We start from the raw sequence: 17,294 nt of genomic DNA on the forward strand, positions 1-17,294 counted from the left end.
CACAGTTCTGGGCGACTTTAACCTCCCCACGTCTACCTTTGACTCATTCCTCTCTGCCTCCTTCTTTCCACTCCTCTCCTCTTTTGACCTCACCCTCTCACCTTCCCCCCTACTCTCAAGGCAGGCAATACGCTCGACCTCATCTTTACTAGATGCTGTTCTTCCACTAACCTCATTGCAACTCCTCCAATTCTCCGACCACTACCTTGTATCCTTTTCCCTCTCGCTCTCATCCAACACCTCCCACACTGCCCCTACTCGGATGGTATCGCGCCGTCCCAACCTTCGCTCTCTCTCCCCCGCTACTCTCTCCTCTTCCATCCTATCATCTCTTCCCTCTGCTCAAACCTTCTCCAACCTATCTCCTGATTCTGCCTCCTCAACCCTCCTCTCCTCCCGCTCTGCATCCTTTGACTCTCTATGTCCCCTATCCTCCAGGCCGGCTCGGTCCTCCCCTCCCGCTCCGTGGCTCGATGACTCATTGCGAGCTCACAGAACAGGGCTCCGGGCAGCCGAGCGGAAATGGAGGAAAACTCGCCTCCCTGCGGACCTGGCATCCTTTCACTCCCTCCTCTCTACATTTTCCTCCTCTGTCTCTGCTGCTAAAGCCACTTTCTACCACTCTAAATTCCAAGTATCTGCCTCTAACCCTAGGAAGCTCTTTGCCACCTTCTCCTCCCTCCTGAATCCTCCTCCCCCCCCTCCTCCCTCTCTGCAGATGACTTCGTCAACCATTTTGAAAAGAAGGTCGACGACATCCGATCCTCGTTTGCTAAGTCAAACGACACCGCTGGTTCTGCTCACACTGCCCTACCCTGTGCTCTGACCTCTTTCTCCCCTCTCTCTCCAGATGAAATCTCGCGTCTTGTGACGTCTGGCCGCCCAACAACCTGCCCGCTCGACCCTATCCCCTCCTCTCTTCTCCAGACCATTTCCGGAGACCTTCTCCCTTACCTCACCTCGCTCATCAACTCATCCCTGACCGCTGGCTACGTCCCTTCTGTCTTCAAGAGAGCGAGAGTTGCACCCCTTCTGAAAAAACCTACACTCGATCCCTCCGATGTCAACAACTACAGACCAGTATCCCTTCTTTCTCTTCTCTCCAAAACTCTTGAACGTGCCGTCCTTGGCCAGCTCTCCCGCTATCTCTCTCTGAATGACCTTCTTGATCCAAATCAGTCAGGTTTCAAGACTAGTCATTCAACTGAGACTGCTCTCCTCTGTATCACGGCGGCGCTCCGCACTGCTAAAGCTAACTCTCTCTCCTCTGCTCTCATCCTTCTAGATCTATCGGCTGCCTTCGATACTGTGAACCATCAGATCCTCCTCTCCACCCTCTCCAAGTTGGGCATCTCCAGCGCGGCCCACGCTTGGATTGCGTCCTACCTGACAGGTCGCTCCTACCAGGTGGCGTGGCGAGAATCTGTCTCCTCACCACGCGCTCTCACCACTGGTGTCCCCCAGGGCTCTGTTCTAGGCCCTCTCCTATTCTCGCTATACACCAAGTCACTTGGCTCTGTCATAACCTCACATGGTCTCTCCTATCATTGCTATGCAGACGACACACAATTAATCTTCTCCTTTCCCCCTTCTGATGACCAGGTGGCGAATCGCATCTCTGCATGTCTGGCAGACATATCAGTGTGGATGACGGATCACCACCTCAAGCTGAACCTCGGCAAGATGGAGCTGCTCTTCCTCCCGGGGAAGGACTGCCCGTTCCATGATCTCGCCATCACGGTTGACAACTCCATTGTGTCCTCCTCCCAGAGCGCTAAGAACCTTGGCGTGATCCTGGACAACACCCTGTCGTTCTCAACTAACATCAAGGCGGTGGCCCGTTCCTGTAGGTTCATGCTCTACAACATCCGCAGAGTACGACCCTGCCTCACACAGGAAGCGGCGCAGGTCCTAATCCAGGCACTTGTCATCTCCTGTCTGGATTACTGCAACTCGCTGTTGGCTGGGCTCCCTGCCTGTGCCATTAAACCCCTACAACTCATCCAGAACGCCGCAGTCCATCTGGTGTTCAACCTTCCCAAGTTCTCTCACGTCACCCCGCTCCTCCGCTCCCTCCACTGGCTTCCAGTTGAAGCTCGCATCCGCTACAAGACCATGGTGCTTGCCTACAGAGCTGTGAGGGGAACGGCACCTCAGTACCTCCAGGCTCTGATCAGGCCCTACACCCAAACAAGGGCACTGCGTTCATCCACCTCTGGCCTGCTCGCCTCCCTACCACTGAGGAAGTACAGCTCCCGCTCAGCCCAGTCAAAACTGTTCGCTGCTCTGGCCCCCCAATGGTGGAACAAACTCCCTCACGACGCCAGGACAGCGGAGTCAATCACCACCTTCCGGAGACACCTGAAACCCCACCTCTTTAAGGAATACCTAGGATAGGATAAGTAATCCCTTTCACCCCCCCCCCCTTTAAGATTTAGATGCACTATTGTAAAGTGACTGTTCTACTGGATGTCATAAGGTGAATGCACCAATTTGTAAGTCGCTCTGGATAAGAGCGTCTGCTAAATGACTTAAATGTAAATGTAATGTACTGTTTGTTTATGCAATTCTGTGAATTACTTAGTTAGTAATAAATAAATGATTTAAGACAATTGATGTATGGATGACTCATAGTGAAGACTGGGTTCGTGCAGATAACCAACAATTTACGACGTTTGGAATGAGACTAACGTGAGGTAAAGTAAATAATTAATCAATTTGAAGTTATTTTAGGAAATGATAACTTTGTAATCTGAATATTTTTCCTTGGTGCCCCGACTTCCTAGTTAATTAGAGTTACATGATTAATCAGTTTGATCGCGTAATACTAATTACAGAGAATCTTTGATAAAAACTATAAGTCTTCAATTTAGTAAAGACACGACATACCTCTCTCTAACAAGCAACGTTTGAAATATGTTCTACCATCTTGTGGCTTTGAGTCAGTGACTCTTATCACATAATGACAGTTTAAAGAATCTGTACACAATCAACAGCCTGATCAACTCTTCGCAAAGGAGATGTGTGGTGCTGCATGAGGCAAATGGTGTTCACACCAGATACTGACTGGTTTTCTGGTTTTCTGATCTACGCTCCTACCTTTTTTTAATGGTATCTGTAACCAACAGATGCATATCTGTATTCCCAGTCATGTGAAAACCCTAGATTAGAGCCTAATGAATTTATATTAATTTACTGTTTTCCTTATATGAACTTAATATGAACAGTAAAATCTTTTACATTTTTGCATGTTACATTTACATTTTTGTTCAGTGTATAAACCATCAACTTAGTGAATACCACCTTTATATATTTTTACACACTTATCTATTTGATTGTGTCAGTATGTATTTGTTGTCAATGTTTTGGCTTCAAACTGCTGGCAGCTGTGAAAAAAGTCAATATTTGGAAGAATTACAGAGTTAATTGGAAATAATGCCATTGTTGATTAGATGCTTTTTTCATTAAATTAGGCTATTTTCTCTTAAACCATATGGTTAATCTGCTAGAAACCTATGGGAAATATGAAGACCGACATAAAAAATGTATGCCTATGTTTTTAAATAGTTATATAAGTAAATATTACAAAAGTTACAATAGATTGCCATTGATTTTCTGTTAACTACCAAAATTACTGTAGATTCCGGTAACTTTGGTAAACTAACAGTAGCTTTGCAAACCTTGTTATATTAATTGAAATGCCCTTTAATATAGACCACATGGAAAATCCAATAAATAATATTTTTTATTTGAATAAAGACTTGCTAAAGTGCCAAACATCTGCATTTTGACTAGGATAGCTAGAGGGTGGCTGGAGGGTGGCTGGAGTCTTTGACAATTCTTAGTGCTTCATCTGACACCGTCTATTATGGAGGTTCTGGATGGCAGGAAGCTTGGCCCCGGTGATGTAATGGGACATTCACACTACCCTCTGTAGTGCCTGGCGGTCGTAGGCCCAGCAGTTGCCATACCAGGCAGTGATGCAACCAGTCAGGATGCTCTCTATGAGATTCTCAACCTCAGGCGAGCAATAGCTCGAGACTTACTTAGATATAGTGCACCAGCTGTTATTTACAAAAATACATAGTCCGTCATACCAGGCGCCGCTGTTCTATCCTGCCGGACATCATATAACCAGCCAGCTGTATGTTGATATTGCCGTCGTTCAGCCACGACTCCGTGAAGCATAAGATGTTACAGTTTTGAATGTCCCATTGGTAGTTTAATCTTCCCCGTAACTCATCGATTTTATTGTCCAAAGATTGCATGTTTGCTAGCAGAATTGAGGGAAGTGGGAGTTTATTTTATTGTCTCCGAATTCTCAGAAGGCAGCCCGCTCTCCAGCCTCTCTTTCTCCACCTCCTCTTCACGCAGATCACTGGGGTTGGGACCTGTTCCCGAGGGAGCCGTATATCCTCCGCCTCGGGTTCGTCAGAGTCGTGAAAGAAGAAAAAGGATTCTGCTAGTCCGTGGTGAGTAATCTCAGTCCTGATGTTATTTTCGGTCATAAGAGACAGGAGTGGCAACATTATGTACTAAATTAGTTTTTTTTAAACAAGTTACAAACAACGTGGATAAAAAAACAAACAAAAAACAATTGGTTGGGGACACGTAAAACGTCTGCCTTCTGCGCCATCGTATTATCTGAATTGTAATTTTAATATTGTAAAACAATTCCTTTTTTTTCTCCAATCTTTTTTAAGAAACATTGAGCATCTATAGACAAATTGTAGTGTAAAAGCAGGTGAGCTGTTTGTACTATTCTTGGTAACTTTCTGGTGTTTTGAGGTGGAAAACTGAGTGAGTGAAGCATAACACGTCAACCCTGTTGTAACTCATAGATAGGCAGGCAATTTTTCGTGAAGCTTGCATTCCATTGCCCCTCCCTGTTGCACACAATAAGATTCCAATTTCTTCTGTCACATAGAGATTTATGGCTGATTTAAGATTAAACTGTCAACCCTGTTATCGTCAACCCTGTTACGGTCAACCCTGTTGCTATATTTGGCACTTATTAGGAACTTCCTATAGCATTTTTTTTTATTGGGAAAATGTGTTTTTTTATTAAGTTGAACATTTGTTCTTTATGGCAGAATGTTAAATCACCGAGTTACACATCTCAAAAAGGCATCAAATTGGTGGAACGACCCACATACAGACACGGACAGGAACAGCAGGACATACTGTTGGAGCTACAGTACATTAAACAGAGAGTGTTGTACTCACCATACTGACAACGGGGCCCATTGAAGCCAGCAGGACATACTGTTGGAACTACAGTACATTAAACAGAGAGTGTTGTACTCACCATACTGACAACTGGGCCCATTGAAGCCAGCAGGACATACTGTTGGAACTACAGTACATTAAACAGAGAGTGTTGTACTCACCATACTGACAACTGGGCCCATTGAAGCCAGCAGGACATACTGTTGGAACTACAGTACATTAAACAGAGAGTGTTGTACTCACCATACTGACAACTGGGCCCATTGAAGCCAGCAGGACATACTGTTGGAACTACAGTACATTAAACAGAGAGTGTTGTACTCACCATACTGACAACTGGGCCCATTGAAGCCAGCAGGACATACTGTTGGAACTACAGTACATTAAACAGAGAGTGTTGTACTCACCATACTGACAACTGGGCCCATTGAAGCCAGCAGGACAGTCACAAAGCTGGGAGCTGGAGCGGGGGCTCTCTCGACACTGGCCCCCGTTGAAGCACACGCCGTAGCTACACACAGCTGGAGGATGGCACCGGGACGGGATGGATGGGGTAGGAGACGGAGAGAAAGAAAGAGGAGAAGAGATAAGAGGAGCAGAATCACCTGGCTGCTGTCACAGAATGTCAACATCTGCAGTGGGACGGTTTGACCTATCAGGGCCTCTTCAGTTCCCTGTTGACATCTGATTGAGAGGGACCTTGATGTTCCTGCTGTTACATTAACCACGCTAACAGGGCTCCCACCTCCAGTTGGCTCTCCTCAAGGATTTTTAAAAAGTAATCGTAATGTTTTTGGGAGAAAATGAATCAGCTGGGATAGTTTAACGCTGAGTGAAAGAAATAGACTGCATCTCTGCTAAGGACATAGTCAACCCCCCACCCCCATGGTCACATAGCAATCTGCTCTGAAACTGAATTATATGGCCCATGTCTCCACACAGACAAAGATCATGCATCCAGTACTATTAGCATGAGGTGAGGCAGAGAGTCACAGGGTGTGGGACATCAATCTAGGAGAGAGACGGCCCTATCTGGCTAAATCCCCAGAGTCGAACAACTTGTCTTGTTTAGACGTGTGAAATCTGTGAAATTGGAATAAACAAACCCCTCAAACCATTAGGTAGCCTACACCACATGAATCCAGCACATAGGTGTAGGCATCGCATTCTATACACTCATATAACTCACATCCTCTCTCGCCTTCACCTCCAAGCTATTGTGTGTGTGTGTGTGTGTGTGTGTGTGTGTGTGTGTGTGTGTGTGTGTGTGTGTGTGTGTGTGTGTGTGTGTGTGTGTGTGTGTGTGTGTGTGTGTGTGTGTGTGTGTGTGTGTGTGTGTGTGTGTGTGTGTGTGTGTGTGTGTGTGTGTGTGTGTGTGTGTGTGTGTGTGTGTGTGTGTGTGTGTGTGTAGGATCTCTGTACACTGCACAGCAAGGTACAGGAGAGCAAGCCAAGCCTCATGTTTCGCTCCATTAAGAAGGGTGCAGTCTACAGTGTGACGGCTACAGAGTACCAGAGGATTGACGCTTGTGTTTGCACACACCCATGTTGGCACTAGCAGTACTAAGGCTCAGGGAGAGGAGATGTACGGAACACCTAATCATGGCAGGAATGCCCGCTCTTCTCCAAGGCGATTAGACAGGAACCTCTCAAAAGATGTAGCTTCTGCCAGATCTACATTTTTCTGCTAATCTAATCCGATCGGCAGCTGCATGACCAATTACCACTCCCAGTCCTTTTTGGGGCCATATATGGGCCACATATGTGCCTGTTATTATTAATAACGACATGCCAACCAAAGATCTGAGGTGGTGTGCAGTTCAACATGGGCAATAAAAATGAGTGACAAGATATACTACCAACAAATCAGTGTACTTCTTTAAACTACAGCAAAAGGAGAAAATAGTTGGGCAGTCTGTAAATGCCTTCCTCGAAAACGATTAAAAACGAATAATTTTTCCTTTCAACATTCTGCCTAAGGAAATGTCCAATATGTCTGTGTTACTCATGATCTCGACAGGTGTTTTTTCTCTAGCTATATGTGTCAACTGTCATGGTAACAGCAGCTCCTCTCAATGCTAGACAGCTTCATAATGAACAGCTATTCATCTCACAGGTGGGTTACATCAGCATGAGAGGACACAGAGATGGGAAAATTGGAAAATAGAGCCATTGATATAAAGAAAACTAGAGAATGACCGATAATGTTCTGTTATAGTCTACCGGTCCTTCTTTATCGGCTTTGCCCATAGTCCCTCTACATAGCAAAACATCTGCTATGCCAGCCGCCACTCACCGGCTGAGCACTGCATAATGTCGAGGAATGTCTACCTGGGAAAATCATCAGCAAGCAGTAAGATACTGTAGCTCATTCTACAACAGAAATGTGCTGTATTGAGAAACGAGTCAACTGACACAGTGACCAAAATCTAACCTATATTGCAAAAATTAGTTTAATTCACTAATAATAAGGCTTGTGGCGACGTCAGAGTAGATGATTATCGTAATAGGGAAATAAGGAGGTGTACAAAATGCCTAAATAAAGGTTGACAATAGGTAAAGCTACCTAAGAATCTTGCTGCATGTTTATGGACCAAGAAAGCTGTAGATCAGCTTGCGCGTGTTCTCACTTCTCAAACTATGGGCAGATTTGAGTCAGACAGAATGTGCATCATTGTTTCAATGTTCTTTCCTACCCTCGCTCTCCTTGTTAGATATAATGTACATTAATGTATTGGTAGCAAATGTCATCGCCATTGATATAGTTATCATGGTAGAAGTAAACAGCAACAAATTATATGAACAATAGAGAGAGATGTGAAAGGGATCAGAGTTACGGCCTCCCTCTATCAAATCATAGCAGTAGGATCAATTTACAACCCGCCCATTTCTTGCCAGATGGCTGAACTAGCCAATTGAGTTGTTTTGATTTTCGACCTGGCAGCTGAGTTGTTTAGAAATGCATCCCGACAGCTGAAAAAAATACTTTTCACAAATCATGACGTTACATTGGACCCATTTGCATTGAACATATGTTCTTTTATATTCTCAAACTAACAGAAATGCCTATCAGGTGCATAGGCATGGCCCAGGCCCCTGCCCCTGGGGAGCAAGGCCTCCCCAATCAGACTAAGCATATCCAATGTTTATGCTAGTTACTTATCAGTGTTCCAAAAGGGACATTATTTGTCCTTTTTAACATGCAAACACCATCAAAGACAGTACAAGTCAAAAGTTTGGACACGCCTACTCATTCAAGGGTTTTTCTTTATTTTGACTATTTTCTACATTGTAGAATAATAGTGAAGACATCAAACTATGAAATAACACATTGAATCGTGCAGTAATCAAAAAAGTGTTAAACACATCAAAATATATTTTATATTTGAGATTCTTCAAATAGCCACCCTGTGCCTCGATGACAGCTTTGCACACTCTTGTCATTAGAGGCAGGTAGCTTAGTGGTTAGAGTGTTCGACTAGTAACCGAAAGGTTGCAAGATCTAATCACCGAGCTGACAAGGTGCAAATCAGTTGTTATAAAACTGCATATTTAGCTATAAACCCGTCACTGAGAAGAAATTATATGTGTCATTGCCAGGGGGGGGAGGGGCAGAATCATTTCAGTCCTCTCTCTCAACAGCTCCAGAAGACTCCCTGGAGTGTGAGGTGAAGTCTAAACATCTTGACGTCCTCCTGGCCCTGTGCTCAGACACCTGGTCAGCTCTGTGTCTGGGAGCAGCAGTCCACAAGTCCCCTCAGACCTCACTTAACAATACCCAACACAGTTTCAACACAACCCCCTCCGCCCTCAATCAACTAAGTCGTTTTTTGGGGTATCTGTACTTCACTTTATTTATATTTTTAACAACTTTTACTTTTACTTCATTACTTTCCTAAAGAAAATTATGTTATTTTTACTCCATACATTTTCCCTGACACCCAAAAGTACTCATTACATTTTGAATGATTAGCAGAACATTAAATTGGTCCATTTCACACTCCACCCTCACTCAACAAATACATAACATCAGTGCATTTGGAAAGTATTCAGACCCCTTGACTTTTTCTACATTTTGTTACATTATAGCCTTATTCTAAAATGGATTAAATACTTTTTCCCCACATCAATCTACACACAATACCCCATTATAACAAACCAACATTTTTTGCAAATGTACACTACCGGTCACAAGTTTCAGAACACCTCCTTATTCAAAGGTTTTTCTTTATTTTCACTTTATTCTACATTGTAGAATACTAGTGAAAACATAACTATGAAATAACACATAGGGAATCATGTTGTAACCCCCAAAAAAGTGTTTAAAAAATCAAAATATATTTTCTATTTGAGATTGTTCAAATAGCCACCCTTTGCCTTGATGACAGCTTTGCACACTCTTGGCATTCTCTCAACCAGCTTCATGAGGTAATCACCTGGAATGCATTTCAATGAACAGGTGTGCCTTCTTAAAAGTACATTTGTGGAATTTCTTTCCTTCTTAATGCGTTTGAGCCAATCAAGTTGTGTTGAGACAAGACAGGGGGGTAAATACAGAAAACAGCCCTTTTTGATAAAATACCAAGCATATTATGGCAAGAACAGCTCAAATAAGCAAAGAGAAATGACAGTCCATCATTACTTTAAGACATGAAGGTCAGTCAATAAGGAACATTTCAAGAACTTTGAAAGTTTCTTCAAGTGCAGTCGCAAAAACCATCAAGCGCTCTGATTAAACTGGCTCTCATGAAGACCGCAACAGGAATGGGAGACCCAGAGTTACCTTTGCTGCAGAGGATAAGTTTATTATTATCTGAGTTACCAGCCTCAGAAATTGCAGCTCAAATAAATGCTTCACAGAGTTCAAGTAACAGACACATCGCAACATCAACTGTTTAGAGGAGTCAGGCCTTCATGGTCGAATTGATGCAAAGAAACCACAACTAAAGGACACCAATAAGAAGAAGAGACTTGCTTGGGCCAAGAAACACAAGCAATCGACATTAGACCAGTGGAAATTTGTAATTTGGTCTGGAGTCCATATTGGAGATTTTTGGTTCTAACCGCTGTGTCTTTGTGAGATGCGGTGTTGGTGAACGGATGATCTCCACATTTGTATTTCCCACCGAAAAGCAGGGAGGCTTTATTTTGCTACATTGTAAATACTTCGCCACCATGGCCTATTTATTGCCTTACTACCTCCCTTATCCTACCTCATTTGCACATGTGCACTTGTTCTACTGTATGTTTGTTTATTCCATGTAACTCTGTGTTGTTGTAAGTGTCGAAATGCTTTGCTTTATCTTGGCCAGGTCGCAGTTGCAAATGAGAACTTGTTTTCAACTAGCCTACCTGGTTAAATAAAGGTGAAATAAAACAAATAAAATAAAAGGAGGAGGTGTATCACAGCATTCTGCAGTGATACAAAACTACATCTGCTTTGGGCTTAGTGGGACTATCATTTGTTTTTCAACAGGATAACGACCCAACACATCTCCAGGCTGTGTAAGGGCTATTTGACCAAGAAGAATAGTGATGGAGTGCTGCATCAGATGACCTGGCCAGCACAATGATGAGTTGGACCACAGAGTGAAGGGAAAGCAGCCAACAAGTGTACAGCACATGTGGGAACTCCTTCATGACTGTTGTAAAAACAATCCAGGTGAAGCTGGTTGAGAGATTATCAAGAGTGTGCAAAGCTGTCATCAAGGAAAAGGGTGGCTAGTTGAAGAATCTCAATTATAAAATATATTTTTTTACTACATGATTCTATATGTGTTATTTCATAGTTTCGATGTCATCACTATTATTCTACAATGTAGAAAATAGTCAAAATAAAGAAAAACCCTTGAATGAGTAGGTGTTCTAAAACTTTTGCCCGGTAGTGTAATAAAAGTAAAAACTGAAATACCACATTTTCATAAGTATTCACACTCTTTACTCAGTGCTTTTTTGAAGCACCTTTGGCAGCGATTACAACCTCGAGTCTTCTCGGGTATGACACTACAAACTAGGGCACACCTGTATTTGGTGAGTTTTTTCCATTCTTCTCTGCAGATCCTCTCAAGCCTTTCAGATTGGATGGGGAGCTATTTTCAGGTCTCTCCAGAGATGTTCGATCGGGTTCAATTCCGGGCTCTGGCTGAGCCACTCAAGGAAATTCAGAGACTTGTCCCGAAGCCACTCCTGCTTTGTGTTGGCTGTGTGCTTAGGGTTGTTGTCCTGTTGGAAGATGAACCTTTGTTCCAGTCTGAGGTCCTGACCACTCTGGAGCTGGTTTTCATCAAGGATCTCTCTGTACTTTTCTCAGATCACCTTACCCTCAATCCTGACTAGTCTCCCTGCTGCTGAAAAACATCCCCACAGCATGACAGTATCACCACCATGCTTCACCGTAGGGATGATGCCAGGTTTCCTCCAGACGTGACGCTTGGCATTCAGGCCAAAGATTCCCATCTTGGTTTTTATCAAACCAGAGAATCTTGTTTCTCGTGGTCTGGGAGTCCTTTATGTGCCTTTTGGCAAACTCCAAGTGCCTTTTACTGAGGAGTGGCTTCCGTATGGCCACTCTACCATAAAGGTCTGATTGGTGGAGCTCTGTCAGAGTGACCATCGGGTTCTTGATCACCTCAGTGACCAATTCCCTTTTCCCCCAATTCCTTGTTTTGGCATGATGACCCTAAGAAGAATCTTGGTGGTTCCAAACGTCTTCAATTTAAGAATGATGGAGGCCACTGTGCTCTTGGGAACCTTCAATTCTGCAGAAATGTTTTGGTACCCTTCCCCAGATCTGTGCCTTGAAACAATCCTGTCTCGGCGCTCCATGGACAATTCCTTCGCCTCATGGCTTGGTTTTTGCTCTGACATGCACTGTCAACTGTGGGACCTTATATAGACAGGTGTGTGCCTTTCCAATCATTTACCACATGTGGACTACAATCAAGTTGTAGAAACATCTCAAGGATGATCAATGGAAACGGGATGCACCTGAGCTCAATTTCAAGTCTCATAGTAAAGATTCTGAATACTTATATAAATTAGGTATTTCTGCCTTTTATTTATGATACATTTGCAAAAAATGTATCATTATGGGGTGTCATTATGGGGTTGTGCATAGATTGATGAGGATTTTAGAATAAGGCTGTAACCTAACAAAAAAGGTTAAGGGGTCTGAATACTTTGCGAATGCACTGTATACAGCTTTGTGTTCCCAAATACAGCTGATCAACTGATGCAAATTCATCAGAACAACAACATTATTAACAGCTGTGAAAGATCATCAGAAGTAGCCATTTTCCAATGCAATTAAAAACCACTGGCAAGGAAGCGAGTAGTCAAACCATCCTGAAGTTTTAAATATGTCACAAGTGACAAACAAGACGCTTGTCCCTTTCCCCCTCCAAGAAATGTGAGAAATTAACTTCTTGCAAGCTAACCATGGAGATCATTTTCCCGCCGCCCGCTCTCCACCCTTACACTGCTTAATCTGCCTTGAAATAATTCCTTAACTTGCCGTGCAGCACGGCAAACGGCGTACCACTCACTCTCATCTTTCTCTGTGATTGCCTCCACTCTGTTACAAAGACACCTTGTCTGAGCGGATTAGCTGCTTCCACAGAGAAACAGAGATAGGTCAATGAGTCGCACTGCCACCGGACAGACACTGGAGTCCAAGGAGCAGGTGTCACTAGCTCAGCCTCTGACATGGCCTCCACATCCTAACAGAAGCAGTGTATCTTTATAGTCAATGATAACGGTCTGTTTGTTTAGGTTGTGTCCATATGTTTAACCCCAGATTGAGAGACAGAGGGAGCAGATTTACAGTAATTCATAGGCATTTTAATTATATATATAAAAAAATATTGAATCTTTATTTAACTAGGCAAGTCAGTTAAGAACAAATTCTTATTTACAATGATGGCATACCAGGGAACAGTGGGTTAACTGCCTTGTTCAGGGGCAGAATCACAGATTTTTAACAATGTCAGCTCAGGGATTCGATCCAACAACCTTGCGGTTACTGGCCCAACGCTCTAACCACTAGGCTACCTGCCTCATAAAAGCACCACCTAGCTCTCACTGTCTGTGTTAATAATTGGTACACACGGAGAGCAGCACTATAGTTTGAGGCAGCAAATCATGTTTTGCTCTGCAGAGGATTGTATGAAATCAAAGGGTTCTCACAGTAGCCAGGATAGGCCAGGGGCAGCACTGTCAGAAGGTCCTCGTCATCAGAACAACTTTAAATACCCCTGAAGAATGGTTTCAGGGACATTCCAAAAATGTATATTTCAAGCCTGTCTCCTAAATCATGTGACTTAGTATGTAATGTTGATGGATGTATCTGAATGGGGATATCCCTGAAGGTAGGATACACAGATTTCCATGTGCAGTGGGAGGATGTGGGTGGGAACCTTGTGGCTAAACTGAATTACTCAAAATGTCTCCCTGTCTGGCAGTGTTGGGCACAGATAAGATAACAAGTAGTAGATACATGGGTGGAGGACAATAGGAAGAGGATATTGGTGGTACATTTTACACTTTCCTGCTTTTCATACACAGTGTTTATCATGGACATGATAAAATTAAATGAAAACATCCCAAGACAATGAGCTTGGCCTCTATGACTCGGAGACACCACGCCATGCCAGTCTGTTTTTGTATGTGCGTGTCTGTGAACAGAGACCTGGCCGGGTGGTGCCAAAATAACAACCTATCCCTCAACGTAACCAAGACTAAGGAGATGATTGTGGACTACAGGAAAAGGAGCACCGAGCATGTCCCCATTCTCATCGACGGGGCTGTAGTGGAGAAGGTTGAGAGCTTCAAGTTCCTTGGTGTCCACATCAACAACAAACTAGAATGGTCCAAACACACCAAGACAGTCGTGAAGAGGGCACGACAAAGCCTATCCCCCCTCAGGAAAATAAAAATATTTGGCACGGGTCCTGAGATCTTCAAAAGGTTCCACAGCTGCAACATCGAGAGCATCCTGACCGGTTACATCACTGCCTGGTACTACAGAGGGTAGTGCGTACAGCCCAATAGATCACTGGGGCTAAGTTGCCTGCCATCCAGGACCTCTACACCAGGCGGTGTCAGAGGAAGGCCCTAAAAATTGTCAAAGACCCCAGCCACCCCAGTCATAGACTGTTCTCTTTACTATCGCATGGCAAGCGGTACTGGAGTGCCAAGTCTAGGACAAAAAGGCTTCTCAACAGTTTTAACCCCCCCCCCCCAAGCCATAAGACTCCTGAACAGGTAATCAAATGGCTACCCGGACTATTCGCATTTCACTGTAAGGTTGTATTTGGTGCATGTGACAAATAAACTTTGATTTTATTTGATTTTATTTATCCCTGGGATGCAGTGTTTCTCCACACACAGAAAGACCACCCATGGACAGCCACAGTCTCCTCGTCCGTCTGGCCCGGTACATGTGTACATCCGCCAGCCTGGTCCCTCCCGCCACAAAAGGGGGCCAGTTCCCATTCAGCAGTTAACGAGGGCGACAAACTGGTGGAGCCATTGTCCCTGCTCCTCACTCCCTGTCACAAAGCTCATTGTTGCCATCAATCAACATAACTGCCCGCTTCCACTCTTGACTGTCCCGGGCCATTCTCCAGCCAACTCACTGGGGATGAACTCTTAGCTCATTGAATGGACCTTAGAATGGAGGAGAAGTGGAAGGAAGTCTCGAGAAGCACCATCAGCAAGTCAAGGACTCTTACCCTCAGGAAAGTCAGATAGTCATCAAGTCAATTGGTGCTTCTCAAAACACACAAAAATAAATATATTTCAATGGGTCACCTAAGCAACACTTTAGTTTTGAACCAAATGATGCATTTGCATGCACTTCCACATGCACATGAACAGTGGCAAATGGAATTCAGGCCAGTTAGAACACATGTCAGTGTGCACAGATGACCTCCTTGTGGAAAAGGTTCCTATTGCGTGCACTGCCCCAGGATTCTCAGTCAAATCAGGCCTTTGCAACCAAAATGTTGGGTTTTATGGCATGTGCTGGACAAAAAGGATGTCTACTACAGTCTAAGAATCCCAGCTATGCCATGTCACTGGGATGCTTTGCAAGTAAAGCTTGCCCCACACTATCTTAAATCAGGATTAGAAGGCAGGGAATAGAAAGACTAGAAATGGGGAGGAGGGGGAGGGACAGGGCAGAAGGAGGGAGCCGTGACAATAACCAGACATATTTCAAATGTTTTACCATTCTCAAGCCTTACATATGACCAAATAAGAGTATATCTTAGTAGAGGATGAGGGAGAACTCGACAAGAGGAGCCAGTAAGTCGGAAAATGCCCACAGCGAAAGTGAATAGCTGGACTGTAGATATGGCCGAGAGATGGGGAGACAAGAAGGACGATAGAAGAGAACCAAACGGAGGAGAGCGAGGGAGAGGGATAGAGAGGGTTGGAAAGGGGGCTGTTAGCATGGCTGCTCATCAATGTACAGGGCTGTTTCTCTACAGCATGATGTGACACTTCATTCCGCTCAACTGCCTCACAATAACAACATTAGCCTAATTAGCTAACACTGACTTTTTATTAGCGCAGACACACCACACACACACCACCTCCACAGAGACCTCACATGTGCCAGACACTAAATCCCTATTTTAATGCACAACATTCTCATTTCAATCTCTGGGGTTTTCGAAGGATTTACTAAAGCTGTACCTTTTGCGCTCTCTGCTATAGAGCTGATCTGTCTTCTTGGATGTCGTATGCACTGTTGAAAACAGTCCTATAGATTGAATTGCATTGAAGAACACCAGAGAAAACATAGGTCTAAGTGTGCAAGAGAGAGTGGGAGAGTGAGAGAGGGTGGATTGTGGTGTGAGGATCCTTTTATTCTGGTTCAATGGCTCAGAGTAAAGGGTGATTAGTTTGTCCCGTCTCAAAGTGCTGCCACATCTTAAGTTACGGACATAAAAGCCCAGCCGTGTGTCGAAGAGAGCCGACATTGTCATGCAGAAGAAAAACAAAACCCTGCAACTTAGTGAGGGAGACACTGGGCAGCACTGGGGAATGCCTGTTAGGACGTTTCCTTCTGTGGTGTTTTAAAACAAACCAGAGCTCAGGGGTTGAGCAGACAGCCTAATGCTTCCCTGGATAATTTAATACTGTAACCTTTTAACAAGAGACAAAGAGGGCTTTGAGGAAAGCATGAGACCATAAGGAGACCCTGCTGAAAGGCACATCCAGGGGATCATCTCTCACCCCTGTCCCATCCCAGCCTCTTCCCACCACCCCCTGGCACAGACAGTAGCCTTTTCCACAGGCATGAGGGGAGGTGAGGCACACCACACAGGATGGTGCTGGGGCCTGGACACAGGGGATGGGTAGGTGGAGGTGGGAGCGTTCCTCTGGGCGGTGGTGGGGAATGAAAGTGATGTCTGGGCTGTTTACTAGGGGCTTTGTCAGGGGTGATGTCTAAGGTATGCAGGCTATGCGATGCGGATCAACGGCCGTAAAATCCCATCAAAGGGCCCTGCCAGGTCTCACTTGCGTGGGACTAAGCCTGTCCACACAGAGTTGAGCAGGTCAAGGCCCAGTAGCAGACTCAAACCCAGCCTTATGGACCAGTACTGACTCCAGCCTCAGCAGGTGACTCAGCCCCAGCCCACCCCAGTCTCAATCCCAGTCCTGACTCCAGCCTCAGCCCCAGCTTCAGTCCCACGCCCAACCTCAGTCCCATCCCCAGTGTCAGCCCCAGCCTCAGGCCCAGCCTCAGGCCCATCCCCATCTCCAGCCTCAGCCCCAGCCCAGTCCAGAGAAACTGTACTCTCCTGTTACCGTGGCACCTCAGCCCAGCAGATCCCTACAACACGTCTCTCCATTACCAAAGCAGAGGATTAGAGTGGGGGAGATTCTGTTTTGACTCATTGTATAGTTTTCTTCTTGACTCTTTTCTGTTCAGGAAAATAACCTCACACTCAACGTCAACAAAACAAAGGAGATGATTGTGGACTTCAGGAAACAGCAGAGGGAACACCCCCCTATCCACATTGATGGAACAGTAGTGGAGAGGTTAGCAAGTTTTA

General features: G+C 44.7%; 1 pseudogene; it reads right to left on the bottom strand.

The window, feature by feature from the left end:
- Positions 1–17,294, bottom strand: part of LOC124004176 — a 101,518-nt pseudogene that overhangs the window by 73,541 nt on the left and 10,683 nt on the right.

The sequence above is a fragment of the Oncorhynchus gorbuscha genome, linkage group LG18 (assembly GCF_021184085.1).
Source record: "Oncorhynchus gorbuscha isolate QuinsamMale2020 ecotype Even-year linkage group LG18, OgorEven_v1.0, whole genome shotgun sequence".
NCBI classification, from domain to species: Eukaryota; Metazoa; Chordata; class Actinopteri; order Salmoniformes; family Salmonidae; genus Oncorhynchus; species Oncorhynchus gorbuscha.